Here is an 18945-nt window from a genome sequence, read left to right as displayed (position 1 = left end):
CGTAAGGCAAGCTGATATAAGTACCAACATAGTTGGAGATGTGTGGGATCTGGTAAATGCAGCACGGGTGAAGTTTAAGAAAGCGGAGATTGTTATTAGTGGAATACTGTGTAGGAGGGATACTGACTGGAGGGTGATTGGGGATTTAAATGAGACTATGAAGTGGGTATGTGGGAAACTGGGAGTGAAATTTCTAGATCCTAATGGGTGGGTAGGAGATAGGGATCTGCGCTCGGATGGCCTTCATTTAAACCGCAGTGGTACGTATAAGTTAGGAAATTTGTTTGGAAGGGTAATAGGGAGGTACATTCAGGGAAACGGGATGGCCTAGGGAGCGGTGATAAGGGAACAGGGAATTGGAAATTAAGTAGGGATGACATAAAATTGTTAGTGTTGAACTGTAGAAGTATTGTAAAGAAAGGAATAGAATTAATAGATATATATTTACCAGATATTGTAATAGGAGTTGAATCATGGCTGAGAAATGATATAATGGATGCAAAAATTTTCTCACGGCACTGGAGTGTGTATCGTAGAGATAGGGTAGGAAAGGTGGGAGGGGGAGTTTTCATTCTGGTGAAAGAAGAATTTGTAAGCTACGAAAAAGTTAAAGATGAGACACATGAAATTCTAGGTGTAAGGCTCATTTCTACAGATAATAGGCAACATGATATATTTGGAGTGTACAGATCGGGAACGGGTAACACTGACGCGGATTCGGAATTATCTGATAGGATAGTCAGCTATGTGGGAAACGACATGGAAAGAAATGTGATTGTAGCGGGAGATCTGAATTTGCCAGATGTAAATTGGGAAGGAAATGCGAACGACAGGAATCATGACCAACAAATGGCAAATAAGTTAATATGGGAAGGACAGCTGATTCAGAAAGTGATGGAACCAACCAGAGGGAAAAATATCCTGGATGTGGTGCTGATAAAACCAGATGAGCTCTATAGGGAAACTGAAGTAATAGATGGTATTAGTGATCATGAAGCTGTTTTTGTGGTTAAAAATAAATGCGATAGAAAGGAAGGTCTTAAAAGTAGGACTGTTAGGCAGTACCATATGGCTGATAAAGCAGGTATGAGGCAGTTTCTAAAAAGTAACTATGATAGGTGGAAAACGGTCAATAAATATGTAAACAGACTCTGGGATGGGTTTAAAGAAATTGTTGAGGAATGCGAAAACAGGTTTGTACCTTTAAGGGTGGTAAGGTATGGTAAAGACCCACCTTATTATAATAGAGAAATAAAGAGACTAAGAAGGAGGTGCAGACTGGAAAGAAATAGAGTTAGAAATGGCTGTGGAAGTAAGGAGAAATTGAAGGAACTTACTAGAAAATTGAATCTAGCAAAGAAGGCAGCTAAGGATAACATGATGGCAAGCATAATTGGCAGTCATACAAATTTTAGTGAAAAATGGAAGGGTATGTATAGGTATTTTAAGGCAGAAACAGGTTCCAAGAAGGGCATTCCAGGAATAATTAATGAACAAGCGGAGTGTGTATGTGAGGATCTTCAAAAGGCAGAAGTATTCAGTCAGCAGTATGTAAGGATTGTTGGTTACAAGGATAATGTCGAGATAGAGGAAGAGACTAAGGCCAAAGAAGTAATAAAATTTACATATGATAACAATGACATTTACAATAAGATACAAAAGTTGAAAACTAAAAAAGCGGCTGGAATTGATCAGATTTCTGGGGATATACTAAAGACAATGGGTTGGAATATAGTACCATATCTGAAGTACTTATTTCATTATTGTTTGGTTGAAGGAGCTATACCAGATGAATGGAGAGTTGCTATAGTAGCCCCTGTGTATAAAGGAAAGGGTGATAGACATAAAGCTGAAAATTACAGGCCAGTAAGTTTGACATGCATTGTATGTAAGCTTTGGGAAGGCATTCTTTCTGATTATATTAGACATGTTTGTGAAATTAATAACTGGTTCGATAGAAGGAAATTCGGTTTTAGGAAAGGTTATTCCACTGAAGCTCAACTTGTAGGATTCCAGCAAGATATAGCAGATATCTTGGATTCTGGAGGTCAAATGGACTGTATCGCGATTGACATGTCTAAAGCATTTGATAGGGTGGATCATGGGAGACTACTGGCAAAAATGAGTGCTATTGGACTAGACAAAAGAGTGACTGAATGGGTTGCTATATTTCTAGAAAATAGATCTCAGAGAGTTAGAGTAGGTGAAGCTTTGTTTGACCCTGTAATAGTTGAGAGGGGAGTTCCTCAGGGCAGTGTTATCGGACCTTTATGTTTTCTTATATATATAAATGATATGAGTAAAGGAGTGGAATCGGAGGTAAGGCTTTTTGCGGATGATGTTATTCTCTATAGAGTGATAAATAAGTTACAAGATTGTGAGCAACTGCAACGTGACCTCGAAAATGTTGTGAGATGGACAGCAGGCAATGGTATGTTGATAAACGGGGCTAAAAGTCAGGTTGTGAGTTTCACAAATAGGAAAAGTCCTCTCAGTTTTAATTACTGCGTTGATGGGGTGAAAGTTCCTTTTGGGGATCATTGTAAGTATCTAGGTGTTAATATAAGGAAGGATCTTCACTGGGGTAATCACATAAATGGGATTGTAAATAAAGGGTACCGATCTCTGCACATGGTTATGAGGGTGTTTAGGGGTTGTAGTAAGGATGTAAAGGAGTGTGCATATAAGTCTCTGGTAAGACCCCAACTAGAGTATGGTTCCAGTGTATGGGACCCTCACCAGGATTACCTGATTCAAGAACTGGAAAAAATCCAAAGAAAAGCAGCTCGATTTGTTCTGGGTGATTTCCGACAAAAGAGTAGCGTAACAAAAATGTTGCAATGTTTGGGTTGGGAAGAATTGAGAGAAAGAAGAAGAGCTGCTCGATTTGTTCTGGGTGATTTCCGACAAAAGAGTAGCGTTACAAAAATGTTGCAATGTTTGGGTTGGGAAGAATTGAGAGAAAGAAGAAGAGCTGCTCGACTAAGTGGTATGTTCCGAGCTGTCAGCGGAGAGATGGCGTGGAATGACATTAGTAGACGAATAGGTTTGAATGGCGTTTATAAAAGTAGGAAAGATCGCAATATGAAGATAAATTTGGAATTCAAGAGGACAAACTGGGGCAAATATTCATTTATAGGAAGGTGAGTTAGGGATTGGAATAACTTACCAAGGGAGATGTTCAATAAATTTCCAATTTCTTTGAAATCATTTCGGAAAAGGCTAGGAAAGCAACAGATAGGGAATCTGCCACCTGGGCGACTGCCCTAAATGCAGATCAGTATTGATTGATTGATTGATTGATTGATTGATTGATTGATTGGATTGATTGATTGATTGAACAAAAGTCTCCTTGGCCTGAGAGACGCGAAACCATCTAGGAGGCCTGCCGTATTCTGACCGGCTACAGAATGAAAACTTTTACCCAGCCCCCAACCCCAAATAGGTGTGCCGCTGCTTAACAGCATAGGAATCTGGAGACTATGCCACTCAGTTAGCATAACCCTCAGCTATGAAGAAAAGTGGGGGTGACAGTTTCACTTTTGGCCATCCCTGAATTACGCCTCCAACTTTATATCCAGGCGAATGCTAGACTTGTACCTTACATGTAGTTCATGACTCTTCTCAAATGTAGCTCTAGTTAAGTACAAATAGGCTTATCAGTGAAAAATTATCGCACAGACGTGTTATCACACCGATATCAGTATCACTAAGCGTATAGAGCTGTTGACAAAGATTTGCTAAGCACCTTTCATGAAGTAATCTTTTCTCAATTATTTAGGTTCCGTATTACATGTGGATTAAGCCTAGATTTACGGCGTGGTGCCTGTCCTGACTCCAAACCTATGTGGACCGATGTATTCACTATTGCGTCAGTGGTGAACGCCGGTGTTATGTGTACTCCTACTACTGCTACTACTACTACTAAATGTTTTCATTTCTCCCCTGAAAGGGGGGAGGCGGGCTTCCTAGACGGTGACCCAGTCTCTCAGGCCAGGAGTTCTATATCTGAGAAGGTAATGTGCGGTGTAGGTGAGAGGGTTGGGGGCCATGGCCTATACAGAAACTGTCCTGGCATTCGCCTTACTTGCAGAAGAATGGAAAACCACGTAAAGCCATTCTTAGGACAGCCGATGGTGGGGACTAGCCCCTCGCCGTCTTCCGAATACATAGGCGCAGAGCCATGGTAGAGCCTCTGCTCGGTTGGCCGGTCGGAGTGCAGAGCTGTTGGACCACGGACCAGCCGTGGCCACTTGTGGGCCGAGACCCACTCTGCATCCATCGACAAGTGTGTGTTGTATGCAAATGAAGAGGTTTACTAAGACAAAAACCCAGACTCCGAGCTAAAGGGTGGCTAAACAGAGCTCGATAGCTGCAGTCGCTTAAGGGCGGCCAGTATCCAGTAATCGGGAGATAGTGGGTTCGAGCCCCACTGTCGGCAGCCCTGAAGATGGTTTTCCGTGGTTTCCCATTTTCACACCAGGCAAATGCCGGGGCTGTACCTTAATTAAGTCCACGGCCGCTTCCTTCGAATTCCTAGGCCTTTCCTCTCCCATCGTCGCCGTAAGACCTGTGTCGTTGCGACGTAAAGCAAATAGCAAAAAAATAAAGGTGGCTAAAATCTTAAGCCTGGGAGAGAATCCAACCCGGGGCCCTTTAAACCAAGTAACCGAACAAGCAACAGCATCACAGTGGTTAAAACTGCATTACCTTCCTCAGATAAGGCATTTGGATTCAGAATATGCTTGCTGAAGGAGTTAATTGGTTGAATTTGAAACACCGAGTAGTTTTTGCTCTTAAACCCGAACTCAATTGTGTGATTGCTTGTCTGAATATTCAGCGTAGTGACCTTCGCTACCAAGCGTGTCTGGTTATTTACATTGTCAACAGGGTATCTGTGATACACTCTTCCTCATTTATACATAACACACTCCACAAGAACGGGCAATAATCTAATAGATCCCTCCACATAGAGCTGGCGTCAGGAGGGACATCCGGCAGTACGAATAGGCCAAATCCGTATGTGCTACTCATATCCCACCTGAGATTTCATCACGGTGTCCGAATGAATTGTGACACTTGCACGGAGATGGAAGGTGTTTGACATTTGCACTAAACTCTAAACATTAGTAACACTTGCACGGAGGCCTAAGTAGGGTTGGAATACATAATCAGGGGAGGGGAAGGTCCACCCGATAGATAGATAGATAGATAGATAGATAGATAGATAGATAGATAGATAGATAGATAGATAGATAGATAGATAGATAGATAGATAGATAGATAGATAGATAGAAAGATGTTATTTATTTCGACTTTCCCCAACTGGAGATTGCCCCTGAGGACAAAGTATACAAAAAGAAAAGATTAATATTAAAAGTAATTGTGAGTTGGGTAGCACATTTGGCATACTGTCTGTTGTTGCATTAAGAAGTTTGTTAGATACAGTACGGTTCTTCAGGATATGGATGGAATATTTCAAGGCAGTCTCTGCAATATCTTTTATTAATGCCTGCTTGAGGTTAAATGATTTGCAGAACCGGATAAAAATGAGAGAAATGGTACCTCTAATGCCAACCATTAATCCTGTGACTTTGATATCATCCAGCTGGTATTGTCGTTGATTGGTAGATAGATAAGAAAACAGATAGAAGCCTTAAGAGTTCATTGCTACAGTTGATACTGATGACTAACGTACCGTGTTGAATTGGCGATAGCTTATTTGTTCTGCAGCTATAGAGTTCACCAATCCCACCAAGGGGAAGCCTTTGTTGATTTAGAACAGACATCAGTACACTGTGGACTATACCAATAAAGTTCAACTGACTTATTTGCGGTGTGTAGTTTTCAAGGAAAGTAAATGTAAAGGAAGAATAGCAAGAAAAATTAATGCAATGTTAGGCGAGACAAGTCGTGTTTGCGTTCCGAATGAAACGGCGAATGAAGTAAGTAAAAATGTAGCAGATACAAAAAACAAACACAAAAAAGTGAATTACACTGAAGAAGTAGGCCACTCTTCAATCTAGGCTATGAGAAGTACTGCACGCGTCTGTTAATACTAGAGTATATAAAAATCGAGGCTCCGTGCATGTGTTTTAACTAGTGATGGGATAATCGAGTAGTTTTAATAATCAAATATTCTCCACACGATTATTTAAATAATCGAATATATAAAATATATTTCAGTTTAGTGATGGAATCATCGAATACTTTTAATAATCGAATAATCTCCATCAGATTACTTAATTACAGAAGTACACTGACTGACAGAGCAAATGCAACACCAAGAAGGAGTGGTTCGAAAGGGATGAAAGTTGGGGAAAAAACAGAGACGGCACGGACGAATAATTGATGTTTATTTCAAACCGATATGCAGGTTACACAATGCGCACGGCATCGACTCAGTAGGATGTAGGACCACCGCGAGCGGCGATGCACGCAGAAACACGTCGAGGTACAGAGTCAATAAGAGTGCGGATGGTGTCCTGAGGGATGGTTCTCCATTCTCTGTCAACCATTTGCCACAGTTGGTCGTCCGTACGAGGCTGGGGCAGAGTTTGCAAACGGCGTCCAATGAGATCCCACACGTGTTCGATTGGTGAGAGATCCGGAGAGTACGCTGGCCACGGAAGCATCTGTACACCTCGTAGAGCCTGTTGGGAGATGCGAGCAGTGTGTGGGCGGGCATTATCCTGCTGAAACAGAGCATTGGGCAGCCCCTGAAGGTACGGGAGTGCCACCGGCCGCAGCACATGCTGCACGTAGCGGCGGGCATTTAACGTGCCTTGAATACGCACTAGAGGTGACGTGGAATCATACGCAATAGCGCCCCAAACCATGATGCCACGTTGTCTAGCGGTAGGGCGCTCCACAGTTACTGCCGGATTTGACCTTTCTCCACGCCGACGCCACACTCGTCTGCGGTGACTATCACTGACAGAACAGAAGCGTGACTCATCGGAGAACACGACGTTCCGCCATTCCCTCATCCAAGTCGCTCTAGCCCGGCACCATGCCAGGCGTGCACGTTTATGCTGTGGAGTCAATGGTAGTCTTCTGAGCGGATGAGCGGACGCCGGGAGTGCAGGCCTCCTTCAACCAATCGACGGGAAATTGTTCTGGTCGATATTGGAACAGCCAGGGTGTCTTGCACATGCTGAAGAATGGCGGTTGACGTGGCGTGCGGGGCTGCCACCGCTTGGCGGCGGATGCGCCGATCCTCGCGTGTTGACGTCACTCGGGCTGCGCCTGGACCCCTCGCACGTGCCACATGTCCCTGCGCCAAAAATCTTCGCCACAGGCGCTGCACCGTGGGCACATCCCTATGGGTATCGGCTGCGATTTGACGAAGCGACCAACCTGCCCTTCTCAGCCGGATCACCATACTCCTCGTAAAGTCGTCTGTCTGCTGGAAATGCCTCCGTTGACGGCGGCCTGGCATTCTTAGCTATACACGTGTCCTGTGGCACACGACAACACGTTCTACAATGACTGTCGGCTGAGAAATCACGGTACGAAGTGGGCCATTCGCCAACGCCGTGTCCCATTTATCGTTCGCTACGTGCGCAGCACAGCGGCGCATTTCACATCATGAGCATACCTCAGTGACGTCAGTCTACCCTGCAATTGGCATAACGTTCTGACCACTCCTTCTTGGTGTTGCATTTGCTCTGTCAGTCAGTGTACATAATCGAATAATCGGATAAGTCATGAATAAAGTTTTCGATTTAAATGTATTGGATGAATAAGTGAATAGATGAACTCATACGAAAAACAGATATACGTCTTTTTCTTCCAAATGAATCTTCACATGTTGAAAGTAAATGAGTGAATGAACTCTCTTCATCTTTAAAATCTGTAAAATACAGTTCCTTATTTAAGTTAACGCCGTCCCCTGAGTGCCAACCGACAATTTCTTTTACTTTGCAGCGGGCAATATGCCTACTTTAATTTTATGTCAAAGGGAAAAATTATCTATATATAAAAATAATATAAAATAACAAGCTTTACTTCACGAAATGCAGGATATTTTTTTGTGAATATATGGATAAATTTTACCAAACAGGCGGCATGATGACGTCAGAATGGAATACCGTAAGGTGGTTATTGTTAAATGTTCATAAAAGTATTGAAAAGGGCAGCCAAAACAATAGGACTACGACAGGCATATCAAGACGGAGCAGCATCGGTCCTCTAATATTAGTTTTAAGATCACAGCAAATTAATATGATGATAATGGATGATGACGATATTGCAGGTGTCCCATTCACCAATCATCACTTTCCCCTGTTGGTTTTGGGCAAATGACATCATATGGACTACTTTTCATTCTATTATTTGGAAAGCATTCTCTATTCGATTGCCTCATTCCGTCGAATGGAATTTCGAATAAATAATCTAAAAATAATCGAACGGAAAAATAATCGAATAACCGAAAAAATAATATAATGGAAAAAATAATAGAACAATCGAATAAAATTAAATAATTGAATTAGCTAAAAAATAATATAATGGAAAAATAATCGAATAATAGAACAAAATGAAATAATCGAATAACCGAAAAAAATAATCTAATGGAAAAAATAATCGAATAATCGAATATTGCAGCTGTCCCATTCACCAATCATCACTTTCCCCTGTTGGTTTTGGGCAAATGACATCATATGGAATACTTTTCATTCTATTATTTGGAAAGCATTCTCTATTCGATTGCCTCATTCCGTCGAATGGAATTTCGAATAAATAATCTAAAAATAATCGAACGAAAAAATAATCGAATAACCGAAAAAATAATATAATGGAAAAAATAATAGAACAATCGGATAAAATTAAATAATTGAATTAGCTAAAAAATAATATAATGGAAAAAATCGAATAATAGAACAAAATGAAATAATCGAAAAACCGAAAAAGTAATATAATGTAAAAAATAATCGAATAATCGAATAAATGAAATAATCGAATATACGAAAAGTAATATAAAAGAAAAATAATAGAATAATCGAATGAAATGAAATAATCGAATAACCAAAAAATAATGAAAAATCGAATAATCGAATAAAATAATGGAATAACCGAAAAAGAATATAATGGAAAAATAATCGAATAATGGAATGAAATGAAATAATCGAATAACCGAAAAAATAATATCATGGAAAAATAATCGAATAAAATGTAATAATAGAGCAAGCGATTATTTTGTATTCGATTACACCACCACTAGTTCCAACTCCGTCCGATAGCGGATGAGGAGGAAGACCTTCACTCTATGAACACAATTTCGTTCTCAAGATGATGAATATCTCCTCGATTTCTACAAGCGTAAATTGACATTTACTTTGCCCACGGTTCACGGAATTTCACATTTCCAGGAATAGATACAAGATCGTGTAGTTTACTGGAAATTTACCGAACAAGCTAATAATATCAGGTTACTAACAATGAGGTTTACAAGGCTAATTAGGTTAACTGTGTTTACAATGCCCTGCAGTCATACAAAAGTAACCTTGTATCACATACATGTATACTGTTAGTAACAAACTCAGTGTATGCTCAACATACTATTGTAACATCAATTGTTCTAGATATGCGAAGATTAATATTTTTGAAATAACATACCTTTGTTCCATTTGATCACTTTTTTTAAATACGTCAACAACAGTTCATATTATCATTCCACGTGCACAGGCTTTCACACGTACATTTTCGTTAAGGACGTTTGGTGTACAATTTCGTTACGGACTTTTGTCAAAGCAAAAAATCAAGTATGTTTGTAGTTTGTTTACTTCGTGATATCGTGATAATAGCCGTAGGACCTCTACTTTCATACAGACATGATACATCATTTCATAAGGAACCCGCGAAGTTTGACAGGCTCAAAAAGGTCAACTTTCGTATTTCAGCTTTAAAGGTCACCAATTTTTTTCTGAAGAATTTTCTGTATCAGTTATTGTGCTGAAGTTGTATTTGAGGAAATAAAATTAGGTTCAAACATAACTCTTCACGCTGAATATCATTAGTAGTCAAACATTCCTTTTGGATTTTCAGTGCGTCATATTTTTTGAAAATGTGTGTGTACCGTTTACTCAGAAACTATCGCATCAATGTATTTGAACCTGGGTAGTATCGTGCACAATTTATACCTGCTTGTGGAAGTAAATTTAATAAGATACCTTGATTATTTCATGCAGGCCAGCTTTTTTGTTAACTGCTTTACGGCACACCGACACAGATAGGTCTTATGGCGACGATGGAACAGGGAAGGGCTAGGAGTGGGAAGGAAGCGGTCGTGGCCTTAATTAAGGTACAGCCCCAGCATTTGCCTAGTGTGAAAATGGGAAACCACGGGAAACCATCTTCACGGCTGCCGACAGTGAGGTTCGAACGTACTATCACCCGAATACTGGATACTGGTCGCACTTAAGCGACTGCAGTTAGAAGGCCAGCTTGAAAGCACTGAAAATTTTACAGAAAATTACAGTTTTCAACTAGGATATAAAAAATAATAATTTCTCAACTCCTGTAAATATTATGACAATAATTTTACTTCAGAAGGTCAAAACCATCTAAAATATTACGCATGCAAAGGTTCCTGGGTCTGGTTTGAGTATTTTCTCAGAGAAAGGTACATCAGTTAAGGGAATTTTTTAACAATATTTTTTAAAAAATATTACTTTTGTTAAGTTATTCTGACAAAACATATTAAAAACAGAGGCTTCGTATTCTATCCAAATAATGACAAATGTATTCTGAATATATTAAAGGAGCATTCAAGGAAATACTTCTTTTAGTTTCTGCGATATGTATCTAAACATCGGTAGTTAAATTTTTCTATCGTTTCACATTTTCCTTTAAGATATTCCTTATCTATTGAGCAAGATTCGAGTTGCAGTCCTATTGGTGAGAAACCAGTCACGAATTACAAGTCTCACGCCTCTCAATATCAGTCCGCAAACGCCTGTGATGAAGTAATCCACTGCATAATCCTCCTTCTTAGAGGTAGCACACTGCAATATTTCCTTCCAAGCAACTAGTCTTCAAATCATTCAACACTGTGTTTTACATTTATGATTTAATTATGATTGTTTTTAATGGGGCCTAACATCCAGCTAATCGGCTCCTGAAAGACTGAAAAACCTTCTGTATTTCTTACCGCCCAAGTTCTTCATTCCCCTTGATCATTTATTCCCTCCCACCGCCTCACCCCATCAACACCTCCAATCTGCCACATATGATATCATTTTCACACCGTTTTCCAAGGCAACATTTCATTTAAACATGCTGACTTCTTCCTTAGCCTTGTCTCCAAATTGTGCGTATGTCTTCACCATTAGGCGTTCGCACCTGATAGTTCCATTCGTTATTTTCTCGCAGTTTGAGCATATTACCTCGATTTTATGAATAAATGACTAATTAAAATTAATTAATTACTTAAATAAATACATAAATTCTAAAAATATCATTTAAAAAGTATATTCTTTAATCCTCATCTGACACAATATACGTAATAGCAGTTAACCGTGTACACTATATTTTTTTATTCCTAGTTGCTTTACGTCGCACCGACGCAGATACGTCTTATGGCGATGATGGGATAGGAAAGGCCTAGGAGTTGGAAGGAAGCGGCCGTGGCCTTAATTACGGTACAACCCCAGCATTTGCCTGGTGTGAAAATGGGAAACCACAGAAAGCCATCTTCAGGGCTGCCGACAGTTGGATTCGAACCCACTATCTCCCGGATGTAAGCTCACTGCCGCGCGCTCCTAACCGCACGGCCAACTCGCCCGGTACATTACATTTTAGCACTCATGAAATGTAATTTAAAGCAATGACTGATTAATTTGTCCGTATCTGTGGTGTAGGGATTAGTATGATTAGCTGCAACCCTCGGAGGACCGGGTTTGACTCCCGGCTCTGCCACGAAATTTGAAATGTGGTACGAGGGCTGGAACAGGTCCACTCAGCGATGGTACCTAACTTAAGGCCACGCCGCTTCCTCCCCTCTTCCTCGTCTATCCCTTCCGATCTTCCCATCGTCCAACAAGGCCCATGTTTAGCATAGCAGGAGAGGCCACCTGGGTCAGGTACTGGTCTTCCTCTCCAGTTGTATCTCACCGACCCGAGGTCTCACGCTCCAGGACCGTGCCCTAGAGGCTATAGATGTGGGACCCCTCGCTGAGTTCGAGGGAAAAACAACCTTGGAGGGTAAACCGATTAAGAAAGGAAGAAATAAAGACAAAGTTTAATCCCCAACCCGATCGGGAATCGAACTTAAAAGGCATTCTGAACCGGAGACCGGAGTTGCTGCATATAGGCGACCAACGGGTCTGCGAGGATAGAGTCCTACCAAGGACTATTTTTAATGTTACAGACGGCTCAAACACCCAGCCCCCGAGACGGAGGAATTAACAAATGGAAGTTAGAATCCCCGACCCGGCCTGGAATTGAACCCGGTATCCCTTGGACCAAATATCGGCAAGATAACCATTTAGCTATGGAGAAGGACATTTCGTATGATGTAATAATAATAATAATAATAATAATAATAATAATAATAATAATAATAATAATAATTGTCTGACTCATTGGCCGAATGGTCAGCATAGAAGCCATCGGTTCAGAGGGTTCCGGGTTCGATTCCAGGCCGAGTTGAGGATTGTAATCGCGTCTGATTAATTCTGCTGGCTCGGGTAGTGGGTATTTGTGTTTGTACTAACACGTTCCTCTTCATATTAAGACAACGCATTACACTACCAACCACTGCAGAAACACGCAATATCTATTTCATCCCTCCGTATATAGTTGGTATCAGGAAGGGCATCCTGCTGTTAAACAAAGCCAAATCCACCTGTGCAACGCAGTGCGCACTCGCGAACCCACAGATATGGTAAAAACGGTAAAATAATAATAATAATAATAATAATAATAATAATAATAATAATAATAATAATAATAATAATAATTGTTACGTGTTTTGGTGGATTGCAGAAAAAGGTGAAAGAATGTGCGAGTGTTGGATGGGTCTAACTACGATATCAGAAATGTGAATTAAAACTTTAAACATAGGTTATATTTCTTGCAAAAAAAAAAAAAAAAAAAAAACTTAACAAATTTTCACTAGGTGAAATAACAATGAAATCTCAGGTACAAAATAGCAATCTTAAAACAAGACTTGGACAATCCAAGATTAGTGAATATTTACAGATTTGTGGCTTTAAGATCTTAGTTTACAAATTCTGAGATAACGGATCCAGTTCACAAAGTTCCGAAATCTCAATGTCCAGACAAGGACAGAAATATCCCAATTTAAGAGCACTTGCTCAAATATTTACAATATATAGCCTTCCAGAGGCACACCTTTACCATAACAAAAACTTAGAAAAGAGCTTACATGTTCTTTATTTCTTACAGCCTACTCAAGGCGACATTGCATCAATATTTTACAATAGTTTTACACAAGGGTATCTAGTTCACAACCTACTGGGCCTTCGTGGAAAAGGAATAACAGTTTGAATAAATGGCCCAAACACAAAATGGATGGAGGCGTATCCTTGCACTCCTCAATGAAAAGCAAAATCCTAACAGAGCTCTCGGCCCACGATACAGGGGCTAATCCCAACCTACTGAAGTGACTCCAATGAAAGCTACTTTAAGGCATTACAGAAAAGAAGGAAACATTTACAAAATCGTATTCGGCTCGAACCAAGTTGAAGGGGAACTCGAGAGGGTAACGCACTCTCAATCCCCGAATTACAGTTAAATATTTTATGAAATTTTTACATTAGCCGAAGGAAAATTTACAATTTAGAAAAGGTTAGTTACATAGTTACAAATTCGGACCTTCCCCTAGGGTAAGTTGTGGAGACAGCTACAGAAAACAAAGTCTGGTTATCATTACCTGGCTCATGTTCTGCCTGCCGAAGAATGAGGCGCCTCGCCTCCTGCCTTAACACACACACACACTCAGAAAGACGACGATCAATGAGACAAGGTAGTCAGAGCAGCCGCAGTTTATATACCCTAAGAGAAGGTTCGAGAGGATTCTGGACTAGTCCGGGCACACCTTCTCAATTTTATTGGTAGTCACAAAAGTTACACGGAAAGAACCAAAAAGAAGCCTGCGATAGGCTGAAAAATAATTACAGAAAATTCCAGTTGGCTAATTTCAAAACTGGCGGACTGAGAAGTGTTACAAACCTTGAAATATATCAGAAAAACAAATGAAAGTTAATTTACTAAAGAAAACCCATGAACAAAAATTTCTTTCAACAACAACTTCCTTTACCTTGCAGCAGAGTGCATGACCATAGTTTTTTGCTAGTGACATCTCTGGAAAAGTGTCCAAACTTCTTGATGTACAGCAAAAATCAAACCAAAAGAAATCCAATCAGTTTAGGAAACTTCACAATAACATAATTACTTAAAACTTCAGTAGTGACATCTTCTGATTAAAGTTCCAACTTCCTGTAGTAGCAATTTACCGTTTTGGTTCGCACATTCAAAATAAGCGCCTTAATGAACTCCTCTACCGACCAAACGTGAAATTGCTACAACATAAAGTTGAGACTTTAATCAGAAGATGCCACTACTGAAATATTAAGTAATTGTGTTATTGTGAAGTTTCCTAAAGTGATTGGATTTCTCTTGGTTTCGTTTTTGCTGTATATCAAAAAGTTTGGATATTTTTCCAAAGATGTCACTACCAAAAAAGCTATGGTCATGCACTCTGGTCCAAGGTAAAGGAAGTTGTTATTGACAGAAATTTTGTGTTTATAGGTTTTCTCAACTTTCACTTGCTTTTTTTTTTTTTATGTAATTCTAGGTTTGCAACACTTCGGTCTCATTCCGCCAGTTTTGAATCTGGCCAATTAAAATTTTCTGTAATTAATTTTCAGCCTATCACAGGCTTCTGGTTCGGCTTTGAGTGTAACTTTTGGGTTCAGCCAAGAAAAATGAGAGGACGTGTCCTGATTAGTCCAGAATCCTCTCGAACCTTCCGTGAGGGTATATAAGTTGCGGATTTTCAAATTTCCTTGTCTCTTGATCGTCGTTTTTCTGAGTGTTTGTGTTAGGCAGGAGACGGTACGCCTCATTCTTCGGCAGGCAGTACATCAGCCAGGTAATGGCCACTCAAATATCTTACTTATCCGAGGGAAAGGTCGAAATGTTTAACTACAGTATGTAACAAAACTTTTCAAAAATATAAATTTTCTTTCGCCTAATGTAAAACTTCATAAAGTATTTAAATGAGTTACCCTCTTGAGCTCCCCTTCATCTTGGTTTGAGGTGACTACGATTTCGTAACTGTTTTCTTACTGTAATGTATTAAATTTATTTCCATGCGAGTCACCTCAGTAGCTTGGGACTAGCCCCTGTTTCGTCGGGCCCAGAGCCTGTTAGGGTGTTAATATTTCATTATCTAGGAGCGCAAGTGTACGCCTTCATTCAGTTTGTGTTCGAGCAATTTATTTAACTTGTTCTTTTTCCGCAAAGGCCCATTAGGTTGGGTACTAGATACCCCTATGTAAAACTACTTCCATTTGTAATTCGTGCCTTGTGAAGCCAGAGAGTGTAAGATTGTGATGTAATGTTGCCTTGAGTGGGCTGTAAGAAATCGAGAAGTAAGCTCTTTTCAAAGTTTTGTAGTAGTTAAGGGTGCCTCTAGAAGGCTAAATATTGTAACTTTTGGAGCAAGTGCTCTTAAATCGGGATATTTCCGTCCCTGTCTAACCGATGAGATTTCGTAAGTTTTGTAAACTGGATCCGGTATCTCTGAAATTGTAAACTAAGGGCTTGAATCCCTAAAGCTGTAAAATTCACTAAGCTTGGATTTTTTCATGTCTTGTTTCAAGATTCCTAATTGAACTTGTCATGTTGTTATGTTCACTCAGTGAAAAAATTGTTATGTTTGGTATTCTAAAAGAAATGTAACCTTTTTAAACTTTTAATTCAATTCTTGATATTGTAGTTGGACTTATTCAAGCCCACACCTTCTTTCACCTCTCTGCGTTCCACAGATACCCCGGAATAATAATAATAATAATAATAATAATAATAATAATAATAATAATGATGGAATTTCTTTTACGTCTCACTGACCTCTTGACGCTTTTCGGGGACACCGACATGTGCAGGAATTTTGTCCCGACATGAGAATGGCGTACAGTATTTGAACACCTCCTAATTTCACCTGACTGAACCAGGATCGAACCGGCCAATATGGACTCAGAAACCCGGCGATTCTACCGTCTGATGATTTTGATAATAGACTGGTATGCCTCATAACATTTAGTCTGAAATCCCTTAACTATGGCTCTCCACAACCACCTATTCACAACTAGCTACGTGGCTTGCTGTCGTTTAGTTCCAGAATTGTACCTTTAAGTTATTGAACATTTATTCTAGTCATGATCGCCTTGGGTTCGCTCAGCTTCTCAACCCCCACGGCGGAGTTCATTCTAGGTAGCATATACTTTACCATTCACCTCACATGACCGCAGTACCAAATCCATATTATACACCGCTACATCCATTAAGATCATTCTTTGCACTCTTCTGCAATAGTTCCCAACTGCTGTAACCGCAATCGTTCTCACTACTTGCGTGGCTGTTACTTCCATCTTATGAATGTGATAGTCTTTGTCCATCCAGCTGTTACTTCTGTACAATAAAGTCAGCCTGAAAAGAAAGTAAGTTAAAGAGAACTCTATTCCGTCTTACAGAATACCGTTAATCATAACTGCGAACTTCGGTATCTCGAACTGCTTGCGGAGGTCTGACAATGCTTCGAGTTATGGAAAATTCGAGATATCGAAAAATATGGATAATTTATCCCAACAAAAAGGTATAAACTGCAACGTTATTTACTTCGTAATGTTTGTAACTAATTCTACTATTTGTTTCTACTACGATTTTTTTTTTTGCTAGTGGCTTTTCGTCGCACCGACACAGATAGGTCTTATGGCGACGATGGGATAGGAAAGGCCTATGAATTGGAAGGAAGCGGCCGCGGCCTTAATTAAGGTACAGCCCAAGCATTTGCCTGGTATGAAAATGGGAAACCACGGAAAACCATCTTCAGGGCTGCTGGATTCGAACCTACTATCTCCCGGATGCAAGCTCACAGCCGCGCGCTCCTAACGGCCAACTCGCCCGGTACTACGATTTTAATATTATTAGATTTCGTTTTAAGAGTCAGCGTACCGAGAGAGATACCCGTATGGTTAGGGTCACGCAGCTCTGAGTTTGCTGAAGATGGTTTTCCGTCGTTTCTCGTTTTCACGCCAGGGAAATGTTGGACCTGTACCTTAATTAAAGCCACGGTCGCTTCCTAGTCCTACCGCTTTCCTCTCCGATCGTCGACACAATACCTGTCTGTGTTGGTGTGACATAAACCAGCAAATATAAAGCATTCCATTGGGAAACGAAAATTCCTTTGAGTTATGGATGTTTGACTATATATATTTCTTCCCGTTTGATTTACTTCGCACCGACACATGACGATGGGATAGGAAAGGGCTAGGAGCGGAAACGAAGCGGAACATGACTTTAATTAAGATACAGCCTCAGCAGTTGCTTGGCGTGAAAATGAGAAACCACAGAAATATATTTCCAGGGCTGCCGACATTGAGGTTTGAACCCACTATCTCCCGAACCTACGTGATTCAAACCACGCAGCCACTTCCTCAGTATGTATGTATGTATGTATGTATGTATGTATGTATGTATGTATGTATGTATGTATGTATGTATGTATGTACTGTATGTATGTATGTATGTATGTATGTATGTATGTATGTATGTATGTATGTATGTATGTATGTATGTATGTATGAAGCCAAATCAAACCAAACGAAACGAAACCAAACCAAACCTCTTGGCGCTACAGCCTTCATTGTCCTTGGCTATGAAGTTGCCGCTGTTCAGTCCGAAGACCTGCAGATTATGAGATGAGGAGTCTTTAGGGCGACAAATTCTCTTGTCTTTTATTCTTTGCTTTTTGGACCGAGACAGCTATCCCACCATCAGATAACACCTCCTCATGTAGGCTGAGTGGACCTCGGACCAGCCCTCCGATCCAGATACTCATGCAACACACAATAGGCCACACTATCAATCACCATGGAAACACGCCGTAGTGATCACGTGATCACCTGTTAATTCGATCGAACTACGTGTACATGTATAATTTCGGAGAGCAATTAATCGCATGTTTTGTTGCTCATAGGTTCGGCTGCTGCACGCATTTCAGCGGAATTGGTATATTGATATGTAACGGGACCTTCTAGCTCGGTGATGAAAAAAACGGGAAACTAGCTATTTCTCATTTGCCAAGTAAAGCTCTTCAGTAATGTTAGGCTACATACGATAGCGTATGGTGGATCCGTTGAGGATTAAACCAGCCTTCGAGCTGAATTCTCAAAAACATTTTACCTATTTAATTTGCAATAGCTTGTTAACCGGTCCTTCTGACACGATTGTATATAGACGTGTTAGATAAGTCACTCCCTTTACATAAATTGTTGTTAGTATTTTATTAGTTATCTGATTTTATTCATACAAAGACATTGCCCACACAGGATTATACGGTTTTGTTTGACACAACGTTTCCTCCTTTTCTTATTCATTCTTCTGCCACTTTTCCTACACATGTGGTGTCGCGGGTGTGAACTGCGTCTCACATGTGGACTTAGGCCTGTTTTACGGCAGGGTATCCTTCTGACGCCAAACTTATATGGAATGATGTAATCACTAGGGCCCGGATGTTTACGCAGTAATAGGTTAGAATGCAAACTTACTGAAGCGAGTAATAAGTAGAGTCTACCCGCACGACGGTAATGCTATGAGGTTTGCATAAACATTAAGGGTTCGGCCCATTAGAACCCCTAGAATTTATGTAACACCCACTACGTTTCGTTAGAACGGGCTAGTCGACATTTCCTACTA

Source organism: Anabrus simplex, chromosome 1 (genome assembly GCF_040414725.1).
Source record: "Anabrus simplex isolate iqAnaSimp1 chromosome 1, ASM4041472v1, whole genome shotgun sequence".
Taxonomy (NCBI): domain Eukaryota; kingdom Metazoa; phylum Arthropoda; class Insecta; order Orthoptera; family Tettigoniidae; genus Anabrus; species Anabrus simplex.
Note: the sequence above shows the minus strand (reverse complement) of the source record.